This window comes from Melopsittacus undulatus, chromosome 11, assembly GCF_012275295.1.
Source record: "Melopsittacus undulatus isolate bMelUnd1 chromosome 11, bMelUnd1.mat.Z, whole genome shotgun sequence".
NCBI lineage: Eukaryota > Metazoa > Chordata > Aves > Psittaciformes > Psittaculidae > Melopsittacus > Melopsittacus undulatus.
In genome coordinates, this window is record NC_047537.1 from 7,049,355 (window position 1) to 7,070,892 (window position 21,538).

At 43.6% G+C, this 21,538-nt stretch overlaps 1 protein-coding gene across 3 annotated transcripts in view; it reads left to right on the top strand.

Moving 5' to 3' along the window:
* Window positions 1-357: 357 nt before the first annotated feature.
* Window positions 358-21,538, top strand: part of BRINP1 (BMP/retinoic acid inducible neural specific 1) — a 106,575-nt gene continuing 85,394 nt past the window's right edge. The window contains exons 1-2 of one of the 3 annotated variants that reach the window (XM_031045904.2): window positions 358-463; window positions 20,544-20,724. The gene's annotated coding sequence lies outside the window, so the exon portion shown is untranslated. Of the gene's footprint in view, window positions 464-2,143; window positions 2,249-20,502; window positions 20,725-21,538 lie in introns of those variants that run through there. The other 2 variants (XM_034067970.1, XM_005145615.3) reach the window with 2 other exon arrangements.

The following is a 21,538-nucleotide window of genomic DNA, read 5'->3' on the forward strand; positions in this document are numbered from 1 at the left end:
CATCAAGGAAAGCAGTATACAGAAATCAGTGGTGCTTAGGGAGAACATGGAGATCTCTGTCACCCACCTTTCCCCTCATGACCTCAGTTCAAATGCCCACACCTCCAGAGGAGCAGAACATCTGTGAGACTTCCCCCTTAGTGAGTATTCAGGTCTCAGCCTAGTGGCAGAGGAGCTGGAGGACTTTCTGAGCCTGCTTCTAAATGAGTCCATTAAGACAAACACAGCAATTACATGAACCTTTCTAGTCAGAAGGCTGAGGTAGGGTTTTAATTAAGCTAATTATGCTCAGTTGGAAAGGCTATTTGCAAAGGCATTTAAAGGCTCTGGGAAGGTGCTCTGCTGACAGGCTGGGTTTAAAGATAGTAATACTTATAGAGCATGTGAAGCCTACTGCCTGTGTGGACGACTGGACTCAAGCTACTGATGTCTTGCATGAAGAGCCTGATGCTGTATGAGAGAGGTAAGTGATGCTTTGCCGATGGCAATGTCAAGGGTGAGTGTGTGCTGAAGCATGTCTGTTCTGGAGAGGACACTGCTCTCTCATATCAGGGGCTTTTCAGATGGTCAGCACTTTCTTTTCCCTCTCCAAAGGAGGGCACACACTTTTAACTTCACAAGTGTTCCCAGGTCAGCATTTTGTAGTGACTGACCAGTATCTGTGTCAGGTCAGTTGGAATTTTGTGTTTGTAATAGAGTGTTTTGGGTTTGTTGTTTTCCTTAAACTCTCTTGGTGCAGTGATCTATAGTGTCTATATGAAAAGCAATTGCAACTTGAAATTGGGAACCTGGCACGCTCCTGACAGTTCAAAGATCTTATGAATTGTAGAAGATGGGTCAGAACTGACCCTGGCATTCAAGAAGCTGAAGTTTTGACAAATCAAAGCATCCCTGTGCAAGTTCCCATGGAAAATTTCTAATCAGTGCTGGCTGTGTCCACTTTACTCCCTTTTTTCATTCTTCCTGCCTAAAAGCCACTTACAAACCTATTACCCCTTGCTAGGGACCTGTCCTTATCTTGCTGTGTAACAGCTTGGCTGAGTATTGGGGGACCACAGTAAGGATATCTCATTGTTTCCTTATCCTCAGCAAGAAAGACACAGCAGATCAATGTGACTTACACTTCACCCTTTCCCATTCAGTGCTGCCTCTCATTTTGTTCTGCTTTTAATATCATCTTTATTGCAAGTCTGTTCTAATGCTGGCTGTTTATTTATGGCTATTACTGAGATGATGCTTTAATTGTCGGATCAGTGCCTCCAGTCCATCAGTTAAAGAGCAGGCAGCTCTTTATAAAACATCATTTTTTATTTAGCTAGGCCATATGCACACACACAACACACACACACAATTAGGAACAGCAATGGTGTTATTCCCAACAAACCCATGTTCAGGCCTTTGTAATTTTACTCTGTCTTGGAAAGGACAGGCTTTGAGTCTGTTTACTGTTCTTTCTGCGCTGAGCATTTTGCTTTGTAGATCTGGAAAAAGGAAATTTAATTAGAGTAGTATTCAGGATGGTTTTATATACATTTTCTTCCAATTAGCATTTCATTAAGGCAGTTAAATTGCATTTGCCAGAGACAGACACAACCCATTGCAGAGTAGTATTTTAAGATCTCATTTCTCTTTCTTCATCTTGCAAGCAGAAAATGAAATCAGGTAGTGATTGATTAATTATTAATTAATTACTGGTGATTGGCTTGGGTTGGAGCTGGGCAGGAGTGTGTGAGCGAGAAGGGGATGCACTAAGGCATAGTCTTGTTTTATTTCTTTGGACAACTTTGCAAGAGAGATGAATTGGGCAGACTCAGCCTAAAGCCAAGTAGAGATGCTGGGCTGCTTTGGGTGCCTGGCACTGCCAGCTTCTGAGTTTCTTCACCATGAGCTCCCTGCAGCATGGAGATTGAAGATGGGGGAATGGCAATACTTCAGAAGTGATAGTGATTAGAGCTGTTGAGCAAGAGCTATCCTATTCCTTGGTTAATCCCCCTCTTCCTCATGATGTAGTGAATTGGTGGGATGAATGGTTGCTGCTCTTCCTGGAGGGCTGATAGGACACATGCCCACACATGGCATGCTCCTGCTGGCTGACACCAGCTGTCCAAACCGCAGCTCTGCCTTGCTCTAGAAGAGGATTATGCTCTGCCTTCCCTTTCTTCTCTGAAAGCTCCTCTCCATCCCTCCCTCTGTTTACAGTATGGCTTTGTCTCTCTTCATCGCTCTCAAGGTCACCATTGATCAGATTGTGAGTACTTTACAGCTACAGCCTTGGATGGGCAGAAAGAGAAATTGATTGCAGTCAAGTCAGCAGCAGATTGAACTGTATTGACTTGTCCCCTATTCATGCAGATGAGGAGCTTTGCTACCTTTTAATTACCACAGCTATCCCTCCTCAGAATCAATGGAATGGCTGTGTGTGTGTGTACACAGGAGTGTGGGGCCTTGAGGGGAGAGTATTTGGGGGGGGGATGTAGGGATTTTGGGATGATTTTTGGCATGTCAGGACTACACAAGGCAGGAGCACTGGTGATGGAATCCCCAGGACAAAAAGTTGCGTTTCCTCTATTCAGTAACTCTTCTTGGAGGATTCTGCTGCTGGAAGTGGCTTGTTTTCCAGAGGGGAAGCCAGCCATTTTCCAGAGAGTGGCACTGTGTTGAAGAAATGGCAGCGATAGGTGATATAAGGGTGCTGCTCTTTTGAACTGGACATATCAGGCAGGAAAGGCAGAGGTTCATCTGGCAGAGGTGCTGCTGTGAGAAACATTGCTCCTTCTGTCTCCCTATCTTTGAGCACACAGAGGAGGGGTGTGCTGCTGTAAGCTGTAATAGCTGGATAAGCCAGTCTCCTGTCAGTTAAGTCCTTCAACCAAATCCTGAATTCCTCTTGTAGAGGAGAAAGAGATGGTTTTGTGGTTTGTGCTTCCATCTGAGGATCAGGAGAGAGTGGGATGTGTTCAGCTGACCCCTGTGGAAAACAGGATGTACATGATTGATTTCCATGGAGCTGCTCAGGCTTCTCGCCCTGGATTCTGCTTCTGGCTCTGTCTCTGGGCTTTTGCAGCACAGTGATTCGCTGCTATCATGGAAAGTGCAGTTGGCATTTTTGAAAGGTGCAGGATTGGCAGCTCTAGAAGACTGAAAGCCTCTGTTCATCTACTGAATTGGTGCCAGTAGTACCAGCACTAGGAGTGAGAGAAGAGCAGTGATTCCAGCAGGGCTGGTGAATGACAGCTTTTCTTAGCAAATTGAAAAGTTAAAAAAAGCCAAACCAGAACAACAAAATTCCTTCCATTTAGGGTCAGAAAGTCCTGTATTTCTTTCTTTTACAATTAAAACTAGTTTGAGTAAGACAACAACACTGAAGAAAACATTCAAAAGAATGCAGTCTTCAAACTAGAGCTAAAAATCAACATTTTGAAAGGGAAAAGTTAATATATTTTCCTCTGTTCCTCCTACAAAGAGGTCAGAAATTCTCTGCAGGTGACCAAATACACTGTTTTAGCCTCCCTTTTGGGACTTGGGCCCAGCACACTTCTCCCAGCTCCGGGACTACTTAAGTAGTCCTAGACCTGGCACTGTAAGTATGCTAACCCCCATGTGTGCACTATATGGCCAGTCACTGGAAGCTGGATTAAGACAAGCAATTCACTTTACATGAACTATTAAAACCCCATCAGCTGGTTATAAACACAGGCTGCAGCTTCCTTTGGAACCCAGACTGATGGCCTGTAGGTCACCTTTCCTCGGCCTCTCCATGTAATGGGGGTATCTTTCATGACTGACTGGATAGGTAATGGTGTAGGGATCCTGACTTGGTAGGTTTAGATGACATAAGCAAAGGGGCTTCACCTTTTCCATTATCTGCTAAAGATAATTCTTGTTTTAACCTTGCAGTAGACAAACATACTGAGATGAGGTGTTCAATGTATATGTGCATGACACTGGTTTTAGACCCTGCTTTCCAAAAGGTCTTTGTATGAAAGTCATCCCCTCGTGATTTCTGTTAAGACGTTCTGGACAAACTAAAACGTGCTCAGCCCTGTGCTCCAGCCTCTGTGCTGGGGAGGTTTGGTTGTTATTAGCAGCAGACCAAGGTATCTATTGACTGTTGCAATCCAGGTTGAAAACTGACATAGATATCAGCTCTGTAGCATAAAGCCCTTCCTCCTGCCCTTGTAGAGAGATCCTTTCTCTCTTCCTCACAGCATCCTAAAGGGGTAGAAGTGAATTCCAGCACTTTACAGCTCCCAGGGAGAGAATGTTCTTGGGTAATCTCCCCTGGTTTCTAGCTGTTAAGATAAATTCTTCCCATGTTAGTAAGCCTCCCCTGAGGCCTCAGGAGAACAGGTGCTCACTTGACCCAAGTGTCACCTGCACCTAATATATCACATCAGCCTCAGGGGGGAAAACTGCAGCCAAGGTTTCCCTCCCCACACCCACACAGGGGAGGCCTGGCTCAGCACAACCACAGATGGAGACCTGCATGTGCGCTTGAAACAGAACACCCTCTTGAGAGATGGGATTTGCTTATTGTGTTCCTTAAGCCTGTCCCTGTCATGCCTCGGTGATGAATGGTTCATTGGAAGGCTTGAAGGTATCATGGAAATCTTTGTCCACTGCAACTTTTGAGGTGTGTACCAAATGTCCTTCTACCAGGTGGCCATCTTCTGACTCTATGAAGGCTTCTGGATACTTACAGCTTTTCATTGCATAGCTAGTACTGCTGGGCTTAGTCAGGGAGATGAATAATCGTCCTGTGATTCTGGTGAATGAGCGTTTCCTTGTGGAAGATGAACAAACGTTTTCTTCAGGGAGTATGTTCTTTCCTGCTGTAGAAAGTCCCAGGTCATCTAGTACCAACAACTCTTCCTCTGTCCTCTCCTACACAAACCTGAAGTGTGGGTGAAAAGTGTCACTCAAAGTAGCTTGAATGATGACACATCCAGAGAAAGATAACTCAGCCAGGGAAATGCAGGCCTGAATATGTGATTATAGAGGGCTGTGTGGGAACATTATGATGAAAGCAATGAGGCATGTCCTCTGCCCACCATTGGTCCTGGTTGCCCATCACTGGTTTCTGGAGGTGGATTTCCAGAACAGTAAATCCTACCTCTTCTTCAGAAGTCATTGGGAACAGAGATGTTATAAAAAGTTAGAGGAAATTGCCCCAAATATTAATCAATGGGGAATGGTAGAAGAGAGAAATGTCATTTTCTCTGAATAATGTCAGGACCCATATTACATCATTGCAACAGTTACCCCAAAGCCACAGCAGCCAGATCATGCAACGATGGGCTTAAAACTCAGTTTATATTCTGAGCTTGTTCACTACAACCTAAACTCAAGGAGCACACATGCTCAGGCTCTCATTTTTGTCCATACCTAATTATGTGTAATTATTTAGCAGGGTATTAATTATTTTGCTAATTATTGAGACTCTGCATGTGACTGGCCATTCCAAATGATGTACAACATGGCTTGATTTCACGCTTCATGCCATGTTTGTGCCAAAGTCAAAAAGGCTTATTTTGTCATGATTAGAGAGCGATGTAGAGCGGCAATTGTGGAACAGTTGTTCAACACAAGGTTCCTGGGAATCTCAGCTGGAATTTCTAAGTAGCCAGCAATTTGTGTTCACTTCTAGGCTATGTGAAGCTGAACAGTCATATTGGGCTGAACGTAAAGTTGCATGAGGACTTGCATAAACTGTCTGTAAGCCTCTAGTTGTGTTTGGGAGCCATCCTCTAATATGGAAAGAGGTTCAACAGGAACTTATAATTGAAGTGACCAGTTGCTGCACGGTAATGATTAGCTTGTGAACATCTCTGAGCATCTGTTAGAGGAGTCTGCATTGTGATGGCTTAGCACAACAAAAAATGTTTCATAAAATTAAAACCTGTTCATGGAATACTCTGGCAGCAGCAGAAGAGTTTATATATGGCTTGTAAATTCTTCACCAAGCTCCAAGAATAACGAACTCCTTGCAGGGGGGAAAAAAGTGGGGGATGCACACGCAGAAACATGAGTAAATAGGAATCACTGCATTTATTTGAGTTTAGATGGTGAGCAAATAGAAGCAGATAAATGCATTCAAGCTTTTGGAGGGCTTCAGGTCAGTCTTTCTGAGTGACTGTTAGTAATTTACTTCTTTACCTCATTTCCCATGTCTTGGCTAATACTGGTACTCATTCAAGGCTGGACATACGTCCAGGGGGATGGGATAGGAAAAGAGGAAGTACAGAGAAGGGAAATAGTTTTTTGTCTTTGTCCTCATCATGCACACTGGGGAACTAGAGAAGAAAGGAGTGAAGAAGAAGCTCGGAGTATGGGTGGAAAATGCATGGCAAATCCCTTTCCAATGATTCTTATTTCACTCTCATCACTAAGGTACAGGAGAAATACTATCCTCAGTTGCAGAGGTAAAAGCCAGTGTGTGTTTTCCCCTGTAGAAGACTTAAACTTTTCCTGAGGGCCACCTGTAGAGCAAAGCCTCCTTGTTCCAGCCATCTGGGAATCACTGAATTCAGGCTCTGCATTGGTTTTATTTATTTCTCTGTAGTAACCAATTAAACGAAAGCTTACTCAGTCCATAAAGAGCAATAGCCTGGGGAGTGTGGGAGGGAGAGGCATTGCAAAGAGGCATTTTATCTTTGACACACGCTCCTGGGCAGAGGATTGAAGGTCAATGTGTGCACATCATACTGGGCTGATTGCAGTGTTGACAACCATTCAGTTAGCTTTATGAAATTATCAATAGATCTGTGATTGTAGAATCTAATCAAGGCTTAGGAAACACAGTGGGTGGAAAAGCCAGTCGGGGTGGATTGTTCTTCTACATCTGGCTCTGTGGGAGGGGTGTCTTCAAGCTCTGTGCAGCTTCTTGCCACCAACTCTTTACTATCAGATGCCTTACTTTGCTGACAGGTCATCCTGTCCTTTTGTGGTATTTAATTTAAGGAGCACAAATTTATTCCAAATAATGAGAATTTATTCCAAATAATGGGAATGTTCAGCAGTGTTTGTTGGAGCCTGAAAATAGAGTCAGAAAGGAGGGAGGAACATTTGTGAGGGAAAATCTGAGTTCTTATATTACTTACAAGATTTATCAAAAGGCGTCTTGACAAAATAAGCACAAAAAGGACTTCAGTAATGTGCCCTGATATCATTTTAACCAGGTTGTTATAAATCTCATATCAATTACTTTCTGAGAGACCCAGATTCAGGTGTCATATTATAATTTGGGTAGTTCATCTTTTACCTACTCACTGTAAGAATCAAGTTTTCAGTTATCATAGCAGAAAAACCCTACAAAATATCTCTTGTGGGCATTCTGAAGGATCTGAAAATAGAAGGCAAATAAAAGATCCTTTCCTGTCTAAGTTAGTTTTGTATTTCACAGAAAGTACCTTACACAGATTGTAGAGAAAAATGCTGCAATTCTTTAAATGCCTGAACTTATCAGTACTGAACAACATAGAACTGATGTCAATGCATGGATTTCCTCCTGGAGCTTTGCCTTCTGAAGGCTGAACACAGCTGCTATATCACCATTCTTCTTCTCACAGGATATACCATTTTCTAGCTATCTCTACTATTTTTTAATCTTAGCACACACTATTTCCTTTTCAGCTCCTTGGCTGTGTCACTGGAAGTACAGTGGTCAGAGATTATGCATGAATTGTGATCCAGTGTTAACCAACCATTAATTAAAATAATAATTGCAGAACAATGTTATATCTATACTTCCATAAGCATTCCTGCACACTTTAGCTTTCCAAAGCTGGTAAGAAGACAAGTTCCAGTGTGCTGGATGGGGTGATAGTGATGTTTTGATTTCTCTGACTAACCTTCAGAAAGAGCACTTATTAAGAAGCATTAGGAACATTCTCCTTCCTTCATGGGGCAACTGATGAAATGATTGCACTGAAAACCAGGAAAACATTACCATTAACTGCAGTAGGAGAGCAAATTGGAATTCTTAAGGAGACCAAAGCTCTGTTGTACTAAGGGATATTCGGATACATAAGTAGAGAAATACCTGCTCTGAGATTCATGTCTGAATAGCTAGGAATTTTTGGAATCCAGAATATTCTAAAATGAAGAGTGTTCTCCAAGGTAACAATAATGACTTAAGGATACAAGAATTTCAATCAACAACGCTAGGATTTGGAGCAGTGGAATGTGCCTTCTCATTTCTAAGTAAGATTTGTATTCTTCTACTGGTGTAAGGAGGTATGAAAGGACTTCTTTTTTGCCAAATGAAGGAATCAATTCTCATGTAATCAAAATGAAGCAAATAGACAAAGCCTTGGCATTATGAACCTTCAGTAAGCTGAAGTTCCATGTATTATGGAGCTTATAATGAAAGCTTGGACTGCAATAAAAGCCCTTCTCTGAAACAAAGGAGTGGAGAAATGGGAGAAAAGAGTTTTTCCCAGTCCTCTGCTTTGCAAAAGTGAAGGTAACTGCTCAGAGATGTCCTGGGGATTGCCCAAGAGGTGGAGCTGTAATGATTATAACGGATGCCTATGTCCACTTTCACAGTCTGGTTTCTAAGCCTCTCTGGTAGCCTACCCTCAGCTGGAAGAAAATGCCTTAGTCAGTTAAGTTCCACTACTTCAATTCCAAGACCATAGTTCTTCTCAGAAGGCAGCAGAGAAATGTGAGAGGTTATCCCATGCCCTCTCCTGATCTGGCTGAGGTGAGTCTAGCAAGCAGATGTATTTCCACTCTCCTCTTAAAATGCTTTACAGTTTAATAAAATGGAAAAATCAAATTGCAAGAGAATTCAATGATTTTCATCAACATTGTAGGCAAAGGGGTCCTTTGGATGAAGGTATTTTTATCTGTGTTTTTGAATCTTCAGGCTGCCCTAAATGCATGTAATAACAGTAAGTCATTCACAACATGCACATCCTCACAGAATTACTGTATTAAACAGCAGTGTTAAGCTGGTGGAAAGTGAAGGTATATCTCTTTTAATTATCCCTGCAGTGGGAACAGGAGCTCACTAGTAGATCCTGACCTTGCTGCCATGGCTAAGTAAGGTCTAAGCCTATGGAGGTCATCTCAGAATTCATTGCTTACTACTCAAAGGCAGTGTCCTGCAGTCACATCACTGCAGGTAGAGGGATGGGAATAAATGGTGATATTTGGAGAGCCACGGTAGCGGAAGAGGCTTAGCTTATTTTTTTAACAGTAGAGATTTACTTATACATTACAATTCAAACTGGAGAGCTGTGGGGATGAGGCTTTCCTTTGAATTAGAAATGTTAAACAAATCCTCAGTAAACAGTCTCTGTTCCATTTGTACCTCTTCTAAGGTCAGGCTTTGGCTAAAACTGAACTGACTTTTTATTGTCACAGAGTGAGCTGGTGATGATGGGATGGAACTGTTGTCCTGAGAACCCCCCTCCTTGTCCTGTCTCAATTTACTTCTGTAATACACTGCCTGCAAGGGAAGAGGCTATGACTGTAGATACAGATGTGTTCCAGAAGCAAAGTGTGGTCATTCCTCAATTCCAGGCCCTACCTGGGGATTAGAGAAGAGATGGCCAGAAATCATACTGCAGTCCCAATATCTGCATTTCTCTTTGTGTCAAAGAGCACAGTGACTAAGGATTTTTTTCTCCTTCACTTATACCTACCTTTGGTATCACTTGATAGGACACAAGGTTGAGCACAAGGGATGGGAGGAATAAGAAAACCATAAGGCTGATCCAGTTCCCTTTCCTATGAATTCTGCTTCAGGGAGTGCTCTGACAGAGACTTGAGGGAGATCATGCAAGGACTAAGTAAGACCAAGTCAGAGTACCAGACTGACCTCCAGGACTCATCTGCATATCTCTTGGTGTCAGACTGAAAGCTTCTTTCCCTTTGTTTTTACTGTAAATAAAATCCCATGGCTGAGAACTTCTGGTGAAACAAAAACCTTTTCCTTGCAAAGTTTGGTGTTGTAAGACTGTTTTCGAATCAAAACCCATTGCACTGGGGAATGAACATCAATCTCTATTCTCCAGATACCGGTCAGTTTGTATGTTTGTGAGAAATGCTGAGAGGAACATTTTGTCTCCTGTGAGTATGACATGTTTGGGGAAACCATGTTTTTGATGGATTGCCTTGAGTCCCCTGCTATTAGAGATGTTTCTCCACTTGAACTCCAAGGGATGGAATAGTTTAATAGCAGGAAACAGATATAACATCACGTGGTGGAAATAGTTCCCTCTGTGCTTAGAACTTTAGTGAAATTTTGGTGGAGAATGATTTTGAATTCCCCCTTTTCCTTTAAATTGTAAAATCTTTGCTAGCAGACCCTCAAAAAGAGACAATGGCAGAGTTAAGGTGGTGAAAATATGAACAACCAGTTACTTCCAGGGCCTCCTGTCTTCCTTTATACACAAAACTATGTTAGCTAATTCTTCACTTATTTCTGATGATATGAAATCCAGGGATTTGAGGCACTATGGGCCGAAAGCTTCCAATAAGGAGGTTGATTCAGTGGTTAGGAAACAGGCTTGCTATTTTGGAAGCAACAGTTCAATATGTTGTCAGGGCATATCTTTTCTATGTTACTTCACAGATAAGCCCCATCAGTCTGTCGGGTTTTCATCTATAAAAATAAGAATATTTCCACCTTATCCTAAATGTGTTATGAAATAAACCTAGAAGGCTGAGGCTTTCTGTCTCCCTGTGTGCATGCAGACATATACCTACACTCCCTTCTCCCTTTCCACAGAGCTGTTACTTCATTCTTACAGCACATTCACAGCTTCTAAGAGGTAAAAGTGTTGGCTTATCCCTGAACCTTCTTTTCTTTTTGCTGTGCAAATAACATTCTAAAGATGGCACAAGTTTCTGCCACCAGAAAGCAGCTTCATGGTGCTCTCTGTAGCTGAGGCACATCTTGGTTGAATATGACTGTGAATAAGCTCATCAAAAGGGAATTTTGTCCACCAAGAGCTGAATCAAGTGGTACGTGGGGATAGTTGTATGTAATAAGCATAGTTATATGTGACAATGTAGTTCTATGTAATAAGTAATGCTCAAATGTATTAATTAAAATTTGAGTGTGAAGTATTGTAATACAGGATATATAAGTATATATGAGTATATATAAGAACAATAATACTATATTTTGGCCTAAACGTAGATGTCTCTTTCTCTTCTAGTCTGTAATAACATTGTTTCTTTCTGTGTGGAGAAACAAAATCTGAGTTTACAGACCTAGGCTGGGAAAGCTAAAATCCAGTGATCCATGGGGCAATTCTGATTAATGCTCTAACAGTTCTTGCTTGAGTTTCCCTACCTGCAGAAGGAACTGTTTCATGGAAGTGAAGCTAAACTTATGCTTAAGTACCTTCAGAGGTGTTTGGAGCTATAAAAAGCAGCTAAGTGTGCATCTATGTGCATTCTGTCATACAGTACCCTACAGCAAAAGAGGTTGCAATAGAATACTTTGCCCAGTCAGAGGATTTGACTCTATCTCACCTTCAGCATTAGAATCGAAACAACCCAATGTCCTAACATTCTGCTAGTCTTAGAATCCAAGGAGCTTCTTACCCTGTCACCCAAAGGAACTTCAGGGTGCTGTGGATATATAAGCAGGATAACACCATACTTGAGGTCATCATGTGCACAATTCCCCACCTACTATTTAATTGAGTGCGCTGACTGGGAGTCTTGTCTATGTGTCTGATTAAAACCACTTGAAATCAATGGGAGTATTTTTCCTTTTTGGCAAGTAGGATTTGAATGTGATAGCTTGTAAGACTGCTTGGGCCTCTCTGGGATGAAAGGCACTGTACTGAAATGTAACAGAAAAAAAGTTCCTTCTTCCATATGTTTCTATGAGTATAGGTACATCCACCTACTTTGGTACACTGAAATTAATATCTGCTGTAAGAATAAAGCTTATCAAAGCCTAAACACTGTACAGTCAGCCTTCTGTGTAGATGCAAAACGTTACTGAGCAGCAGCAAAAAGAATTGAACCCAACAGAGGAAGACAGACTCATTAAAAAGAGTTATAACAAGTCAGTTATCAGCCATTTAAAGAATAAACTTGTTAGAATAAACCTGTTAAATAAATCCTCAGCAAAGCTAATTAAGTTCGTGTTACACTGGCACAATGGCTCCCTTCTTCCATAGAAGACTTAACGGTAGCATAAGCCTGTTAAAGGAATACACTAAGTATACAATAAGCCAGCTATTTAAAGGATACCTCAGTCAGTTCATTCTCTAAATCTGACCTACCTACAAATTTTCCCTAGTGAAAAATATCTCCTAGGCTCCAAATGCCTATTGAAAAGCCTTGCCGGTCTATCTTCTCCTTTGTGAAAAACACAGCCATGGATGTGCCCCTTTTGCCAAACAAAGGGACTGGTGATGGCTGTGGAAGAGCTACATGACTCAGGGGTTTTTGTTTTCCTTTGTGTTGTACTCAAGGTGCAGATTAACCAACTGAACCTCTTCTCAGAGCTGTAATGACAGGATTGATCGGTTATTGGTGAAGTAGCAAGCGAAGAAAGAGAATAAAAATAATTACTTTGCCCTTATATAGTGGGTTTTCTCAGGGCATGTGTAAAGATGGATGATTTGGAGATGAAGAGGTGTTTAAGTGAGGCTTGGAATACCCAGGTTTGTCTCAATTCTGCCTCTGGTTTTGTGTAAAACATACTCTTTCTACATCCCTCTTAAACAGGGTGACTACTGGTTCCTTTTGATTTTTGCCTGTTGTGATACTGAAGTCTGTGATGTGAGCTTTACAACTTCCCTCATGATGATCTACAAAGCCAGATGAGGCTTTGGTAGAGTGTGTTAACATTCCTGTGATGGCTTAGTATGAATAACTGCAGGAGGGGAGGTGTAGGTGCAAATGATATTGCTCTCAGGACTAACATTTTCCCCAGATAGCTTAACATGTTGCTACCATCATTCCTTCATGCTGCTGTGTAGAAAAGAAGCTGGGTGGGTAACTGCAGTTAGCTCAGTTCTGGCTTCTAGGTGAAAGTTATACAAACAACAATAATCCTGACAAGATGAGAGCGCTAGACTGGTGTATTATCACTTGTATCGCATAGAAGGAAGCAGAAGCAAAGCAAAGTGATCCCCTTGAGATTATGTGGTCATCCAGCAGGAGGGCCAAAAATAGAACCCAGGTGCCAGAGTTGGTCCTGCACTCTTTATGCAATAAATCACTCCCTCCAGAGGTGAACTAGGTGATTTTCCTCAAGTGACATGGGAAGAGTTAAATGCTGACTGCCTTGGAGGGAAACTAGCTAAAATTAGCAGGGGAAGAAGTGTTTATTTCTGGAGAAGGTATCACAAGCCAAAGAGAAGCTAAGCTTGAAAACAAGAATTGAACACTACATAAAGAAGCACTTGACAGCCACAGCTCTTTCAGTTGCCTTGAGTATCTGTGTGCAAAATTCATCTCTGGCAACCATAAAACAGTGTCAGCTCTGAAGCCTAGGATATGAGTTTACTGTAACAGCATTGGGACATTGGGGATGGCAGTGCTCTAGGGGAGATTTCTGGGCTGGCAGAGCTGCCATGGACAAATAGATACCAAAAGGGAAAAGATGGGAAATCAGAACCTTGAGGATCCTCTAGACTGAATTTCTGCCTAATGTTCAACCCACTCCTGCAGAAGCACAGGGAATGAAGTGTTTGGTATGGAAAGCTGGAACCTGCTGGTTTTAGAGCGTGTCTGGACAGCAGGAGGTGCAGAAGCACATAGGCAAAGTTCATTGCTAGCAATATTACCATTAGCTGGGAAAGGTAGCAGCTGAGTTCAGGACTGCTTAGGGAGAGACGTGCATACACAGAATAAGTAGCAGTCTTTGCTTTGGGAAGCATCCAAATAAAATAAACAAAATGAAGTTTTTATACACACTCTTTAACATGCTGCTTGGAAACTGTAGCATAAAAGCTACATTTACGCTGTCTAGCAGCTGTGTTTCACCCTATATGCTAAGAGCCTGGTGTTAGGCACCTGCACAAGGTATGCTATGGCTTGTTCTTAGTTTACTCAATTGTGTTTCTAGAAACTGACTGAACTTTCTTGCTCCGACCACTAACCAGAATAGCATGAGAGGCTGTTTAGGCAGAGAGTTTTTTGTAAAGCACTTCAGTGTGTGCCTTTCAATGTAGCTCCTGAAAATCGATTGCATCAACTTTTTCTTAACAAGATGAAAAGTCAGTATTGTATGTGAGAAATAACGTTGCTCAAGGCATGTGGTTACTGCATGGTAACAATAACCCCACTTCTCAGGGTGCTGGTATGCATCAGCTATCAACCTTGTGACTCACTGCATACCTGAGGCAAAGTGCAGTTATCTCAGAGTAGCAGCATGCTCTAAAACATGTCATTCTGTAGTGCTTCAAATTCAGATTTTTCTCCCAAATAAATAATAAATGACACCCGGGGGAAAGGAGGAGGGAGGGGGAATTACTTACTCTTCTTCCCATATTCAACACTTACCAGATATATTGTTTTGTCCAAGGATAATGATGATAGTCAGTTCTGACCTAGACTACAGTTGATGAAAAAGTGCAGTGTGGTTGTATGAATCTGTTGTAACATGCCAGACTCCCTTCCCTGGTGATTTGGATCCTTGGGATCTAGAAAATGGAATTTACCCTCTTTGCTGTGTGGCAGATAGCCAAGTGGCTTGAGCATTACTCATAATGCAAAGAGAAAAAGACAGAATCATCCCTTTCAGAAGCTGAAAAAAATTTGCTTACAATTACAATACATCAGCATCAGTTTAACAGTCATGCAGTCAGATGTGCATACATGTTATGAATTGATTTGGTGCCGGGGGTGGTACAGTTATTCTGTACCAACATCTGATCGTGCAACCTTAACACAGCCCTGTTAATTGCGCACTGGCTTCTCTTGGGTATATCAGAAAAGAAGCACTGACCCTGTAACTCTCATGGACATGCTTCAGAATTGGTTTAGACTATGGATGCCAGTGGCTATCTGCCTCTTCCAGCAACCCCTGTTAAAAGACTATGAGATCTTTCTCATGCCTGCTTTGCAAACGTTGGGAGGTATCAGTGCCCCTTGCTTTGCCATCTCCTTTGCAATGAACAGTTTTGGGGCTCTGGGAGATATGAAGCAGATGCAAGAACATAGATATGTTGGAGTGAGAAGTAAGGGGAAAAAAGCTCAATTGAACATTCTAGTTCCCTCATTTGACTGCGTGGGTTTCAACTACCAACACCTTTTTGAGTGGTCTGAAGTGCTGAGTGATTGCAGAGAGGCTTTAAGCCTTCTGTGCAGTGTACAGTTCATGATGGGTTGAGAGTTACAAGTAGTTCCCCTGTGAAAGCCTTAGTCCAAGTTCAGAAGGAAACTGAGCTGCAGGTGATGAGTACTGATGATTTGTACTTGGTATCAGACAATAGTAACAATAGTGAATATGAAAGACTGCTAATAAAGAGGTTGGATTTGTGCTGAAGATGGGAAAATCAGCAGATACAGATTCATTTGGTTGATTTTTGTGCACCTCAGCAAGCTCTAGAGGAAAATATTCAACTCCTTTAGCTCCATCCCTCTCAAAGTAAGGAATTCAGCCTAAGTTGCTGATTTTGTTCCCTTGAGAGTCAACATAGAGTGAATTTCAGAAGGAAATTAATCCCGTATCAAAGGTAGTGTTTGATGTAACAAGACGATGACACTTGTAGAGTTAAAATTACCCTTTTCTGTTAACTGGAGAGGATATTTAAACAAATACCTGAAGCCCAGTGCCTGGACAGTTCTAATTCCCCATTAATTCAATGGATCACATAATTTTACATTAGTTAGCCTTGGTCAGGACCCTTCACATTAATAACAGTTGGAAGCAACCTTCTAAGCTGCTAAACTAGTAGTTCTCACTGTTCTTTCTTCCTAGTACATTTCCCTACAGCTGACCTCATAGTGACTGTTGTCTTATTTAAATCCTCAATGAGACACAAACCACTATTACTACTTTGTCACAAGACATCTGCTTCCTACCCAGTACAAGTAGGAAAAATACTTTAAAAGTTAATTGGAAAGCTAAATCTCAGGAGATTGAAAATCCCATTCTGCAACCCCCAGAAACTCACAGCGCTCAGAACAAGTATCCTGAGTGCTTGTTGCAGCTCAAGGTCAATTTTGAAGCTGTGGCATTTCTTCCTTTATTGGTTTGATGCCGGAAAGGAATTTATATCAAAAGATAAACTTGGGATATGTCAATTGAGGATCCGTGCAAAGATGGAGAAGCACTTCCTTGGAAAGTTTAGTGAGTTCAAAGACTTTCAGGCTTCCAGAGCTGCACCGAGAATGATTCAGCTTAATGCAGAGGAACCAGCTATTAGAAACCCCTGTCAGATATAAAAGCCAAAACCATTCCCAACTGTTTCTTCCTACTCTGCTGGGACCTGACAACATTTTTGCTTAGCTTGGCAGGGGGTTCCAGCCTTCCCTCCAGCCCCTACTCAATCCTTGACTCCTGCATTGTGGATGGCGGAAACAGTTTCTGCTAGCTCCTTGCCTCTTAGCACTGATGCTTAGAGCCCACCCCCAGACTCCGTCCCATCATCTATCAAAATAGCCTGGCATTTTTCTCGCCACACAGGCCCTTTTTATCACCCATCCTGCCTAGTGAACAGTAAGACACTCACCCATGTTTTAAGGGATACCAGCAGTAAATGAATACAGTTAGTGTTTAGGAGCTAGATATCTCTGCAACCAACACAAAGCACAACCTAAATAAGATCACTACTTACTGTGATATTGTTTACAGAGGAGAAAAAGGAAATACATTTCACAAGAGACTGGGAGAGCACCAGAATATCAATACAATGTTCACAAAGCAAGTTTAATCCATTTTTAGCCTGTAATAAACAGTGAAGTCTGCAAAACCTTGACAAGAATACATTCTACCTCCTCAAGGAGGGCAACACAACTGGATATGTGGAAAGAAAAAGTTTGCTGGTAGTGTAAGAAGAACTCAGAGTAGGGTCAGATTATCCTCACCAGCTCATGGGACTCTAAAGTGAGTTTTTGCAGCAGTATCACAAACAGACATTAAGCATTTACCATATGCATCTGGCCCTCCTTTTGCACTAGATAATGGCACTTTGTGCTGCCCTGTCTGGGATGGAGTCAATGTCCTTTATAGCAGCTCACACAATTTTGTATTCTAGATGTGTGATGAAAACAATGCTGTTAACATGCTGATGTTTTAACTGTTGCTGAGCAGTGTTGGCCCAGCATTGAGGTCTTGTCCGCTTCTCACCCTGCTGCTCCAGTACATACAATAGGAGATATGCAAGTGGTGGGGAGGGGATGTGACCAGGTGGATGACCTGAGCTAACCAGAGATATTTCATGCCATATAACAACGTGATCAGAAATAAAAAGGAAAAAGGAGTGATTTTAGTTCAGTTAGCCATGTTTTGCTTGGGAATCAGCTTGGTATTGATCCAACTATGGAAGATAGTGAGTGATTGCCTTTGCATCACTTGTTTTGTTTTCTTTGTCATCTTCTAGTGCTCCTTCAGTTATTAACAATTTTTCCTCTGGCCCTGAGTTTTCTTTCTTTTACTCACCCTTTCATTTTCCCCCATGGGGAGGGAGTGACTCTGCAGTGTCTAGTTGAATACTGCAGTTAATCCACACTCACAACACATTTGTAGTACATGGTGAAAACCAATTTTGCTCATCTTTGTGGCAGCTGTTATATGAAAAAACATGAACACTGTTTTCTGCTTTCTAGATCTGTTTCATGTGATGTCTTCCAGAACTTCTCATAGACAGTCCAAATTACCGTTTTCCTATCCTTGTCACAACCATAATTTTGGAGGGCCTCATGCTTGCAATTGGTAGACTCCTTTTATACCACGTGCATTGTGATTTTCTGTTCTTCGTATCTTCCTGTGATTGACTAGCTTCTATTTATTTCATGGGAAGAATATTATAGCTTGGAAAAATCGAAACATTGCTTTTAAGATGACTGTTGAAAGAGGAGAAAAAGATAGTGAGGATTTGACATGCTAAAACTGTTAATAGCTTAAAGTCCTTACTGGAAGAAGAAATAGAAATTCTTGTTCAATGGAGCTTTGCTGATTTGGGGTGAAGATCCAGATTTTGTTCTTTGCAGGGAGAAGGAGAGTTGCAATATCCAAGACTAAAGAGAGACCACTGAAAAGAGAAAATTACTGAAGTGAAATAATTTTGTTTTTTAAAATGACATCCAGAAACCTTATCTTTGACACATAAGAACAGACACACAGTTAAATATGCTGTAACCTGCTTAGGTTTCCAAAGCAGCAAATTAAACCAGTGGACTATGCAGTGAGTGTCCATTCAGATGAGCAAAGCTCATTGAACACAACAATACTGTAAAAGAACATGTTGAATACTCAATGCACCAAATAATCCTCTTTTGATACAGAGACAGTAAAAGCTTTTGGGAGAGGAAGCAATAGTGTATGTATAAACTGGGGGAACATAGAGAAAACATTCTGGGACAGGAAAATGATGAGCAGAACTACTCTTTGCCTTGTCTTGTGTTTTCCCCTTGTATTTTTATATTGGTAGCAAGTATTATTTCCAGGCAAGACACTGGTCCTAAAGTTTGTTGACTGAACAAGAAGATGTTACTTTGTAGAGGATATTTGAGTTGTTCTCTAGGGTCATGAAACGTTTAGGTGCCTGAAGAGCATCATATCACCTGTTTTCTCTCATTTCCTCTTCATAGGGAATATGAAATATCAGGCTGGGTGGTGCTAGGTCCTGCTGGACCCAATCACACAACAGCCTTCCCAGATGCAGTGAGGAAAGACATCCAGTACAGTTGCATTAGTCGAATCAATAAATCCTGGCTAAGTCCAGAGCTTGTTCATGGAGCCTTTGCTTTGATTTCAGCCAGCCTCATATAGGATGGAAAGATTCCTCTTCCATTTCTGGCAAATGCCACAAGCACCAATGAAGCAGCACACTAGTGATAAACCCAAACATCATTTATATGCTTAAACAAGTGAAAAGTGCTTGTTTGTTCTGCATAAGATCTGATACTTCAATCTTCTCTGCCATGGTGTAAGCTATTTCTCTGTGGCTTTGTACCGGGGGAATCTATGAGAATTACTTCATCCTTCCATTTAAGCCAATGTGACAGAATCAGGGGTGGCTTTACCAGGAAGGGTGCTTTGTGGCTGACTAGTCACTTGGAAAAAAGTAAAACTCCAGAGCTTTGGGGAAACCGTAACTGCAATAAGCTCAGCTACAGCCCTGTTGGCATAGCTTAGAGATCAACCAAACAGCTTCTAATTCTTCTTTGGAAAGATTTGCTCAAGGTTTAGCATAAGACAATGCTCTGTAGTCGCAGAGAGAAGGACATAGTGTCCTTGCAGGCCAGGGAATGGAGATGAAAGGAAGGGTGCCTCCTGTTGCCTCCTTGCACCCCTGAACAAAGTGGTGGATTTTTTTCCTTCTGTTAGTACAGCCAGTGCCTGACTTGTCTGAGGGGTCCTTGGCTTGAAGCCTCACACAGTGGCAGGAGCTGTGAAGTGCTCTGCCTACGCTGGGTGGCCTTTACTGAGCTGCTGAGCTCGCCTGGGTGGGCCGTGTCCTTGAGGCATCCCCATCTCCATTCCCTATCCCAAACCTTCCCTGGGGGGCTTTCCCCACCCCTGCCGTGCAGACCCAGCCTAGCAGTGGGGACAGGAGGCTCTGGGGCACAGCTGCCTGTCCGCTGCTTCCCGGGATCGCCCGTCTCCTCCCCGCTCCGCTCCCGGCCCGCTGCGCCCGTCACCGCCCCGCCAGGCTGCCGCTGTCCGCGGTGCTGAACCACAACCGCACTGCGCTGCTCGGGGCGGTGGGAGAAGAGACGGCAACTCCTTCCCCCTACCGCTGAGGGAGGTGAGACCCCCCCAGGGAGGAAGAGATGGGAACACCTCGCTTCCCCGCAGCTCCCTGCTTCGCGGATCGGGATCCATGAGGGGAAAATCGAAGGCGGAGGGGAAGAAATAAATATTACATGGAAGGAGCTGCCTAGAATCCAGCCAGCCCCCTCCCCAAATCCGAGGGGCAGACAAGTTTGGATCCCCGTCCAGCAGCCCTTCCCGGTGTCATCCTCCCTTTCCACGGCTCAGGCTCCGTCTGGCCGGCGCTTAAGTCCCTCCTTTTTGCTCCCCCATCCCGCCCCTCCCCTAATTATGTACAAAACACTTCTTAGAATAAGATGGCCAGGCTGGGGCTCCTCCCTGCTTCCCTCTTCCCCATTCATCCTCTCCAGGCCGCTCCAAGCCCCTCCCCCGGCAGCAAGCCCAGCCTCTCGCTTCCCTCCTGGAGCCCTTTTCATTTTTATTTCTAACCCCCTCTCCATTCTCCCTGCTGCCTCTGCTCCTTCCCCCGATGGCTACGAACTGAGCAGCAGAAGAGAGGGGGGGCACGGGAATAAGGGAAGGGGGAAGAAAAAAAAACAAGAGAAAGAGGGGGAAGAAAAGGATTTATTTTTATTTTATTTTTTTGCCTCTGCCCTTAATGCCCGCGATCTGGATCAAGGAAGGGGATTTTCTGTCTGAGCATGAAAAGGACTGCTAGAGCCCCAGGATTTTCACGCCTGTATTATCAGCCCAGCACCCAGTATGCGAGCTGGACACAGAAGCTCTCCCACAAGTTCCTACCGAGCCGAATAAAACCCACGGGCGAGCAGATCTCCGCCAGAGAGGGACATTAGCATCAGGTAAGGCGAGCGCTGCGGCTGCAGCCCAGCGCCGGCTCCGTTTCCTCCGGGCTCCCTGGTCCTGTTCGGCAGCGTTGTGTAACGGCCCTTAGGTTCCTCCGGGCCCCCAGCAGCAGGGAGTTACCGGGCACAGGGATGCACAAGTCCTGCAGCCCGGTTAGCGAGTGTGTGTGGGAGCGCGGGGCCGAGATTCGCCGGTACCGGGAACACTGGGAGCACTGGTTCCTACCGGGAAAGGCGCAGCCCCCGGGGGCTGACCGCGAGTGGGGATGGGAGGCAGCCAGGATCCATCTGTATTTCGGAGTATCGATACAGCCCGGAGCGGGTGGGGGGGACACAGGGACCCTCCCCAAGGAGATGGTGTCATCGCCGCTTAATCCGCTGCTCGGGCTTCGCGAGTGACAAAAGCAAACCGCGGAGGAAAAGGGAAGTCTGGCGCCTTGGATCCCACACTGGGCTGCTCGCCTCTACTTTCGGGGGAGGAAGGGATGCCGGGGAGATGGGGGAGCGATGCCTGGGACTGCATCTCACAGCGCAGGGGCTTGGTGCTCTCCGGCTCAGCTGCTTATGAGGCTGGTGCGGTGCGTAACTTTGCCTTTTCCAGTCCGTGGGGGAACGGGGAGCCCGGAGGGCACCTCCAGACCATTGCATCATCCCCAGGGTCCAGCGTAGCCCTGGTGTTATGATCCGGAGAGAGGAGGCTGCCGGTGTGAGTGTGTGGCTTTGAAGAGTCCCCCCGTGCATTTACTTACGAGTAGGGAAGGGGAGGGGTTGTCACTTTCACAGATGCAGTCTTCTCTTCATGGAGAGAAGC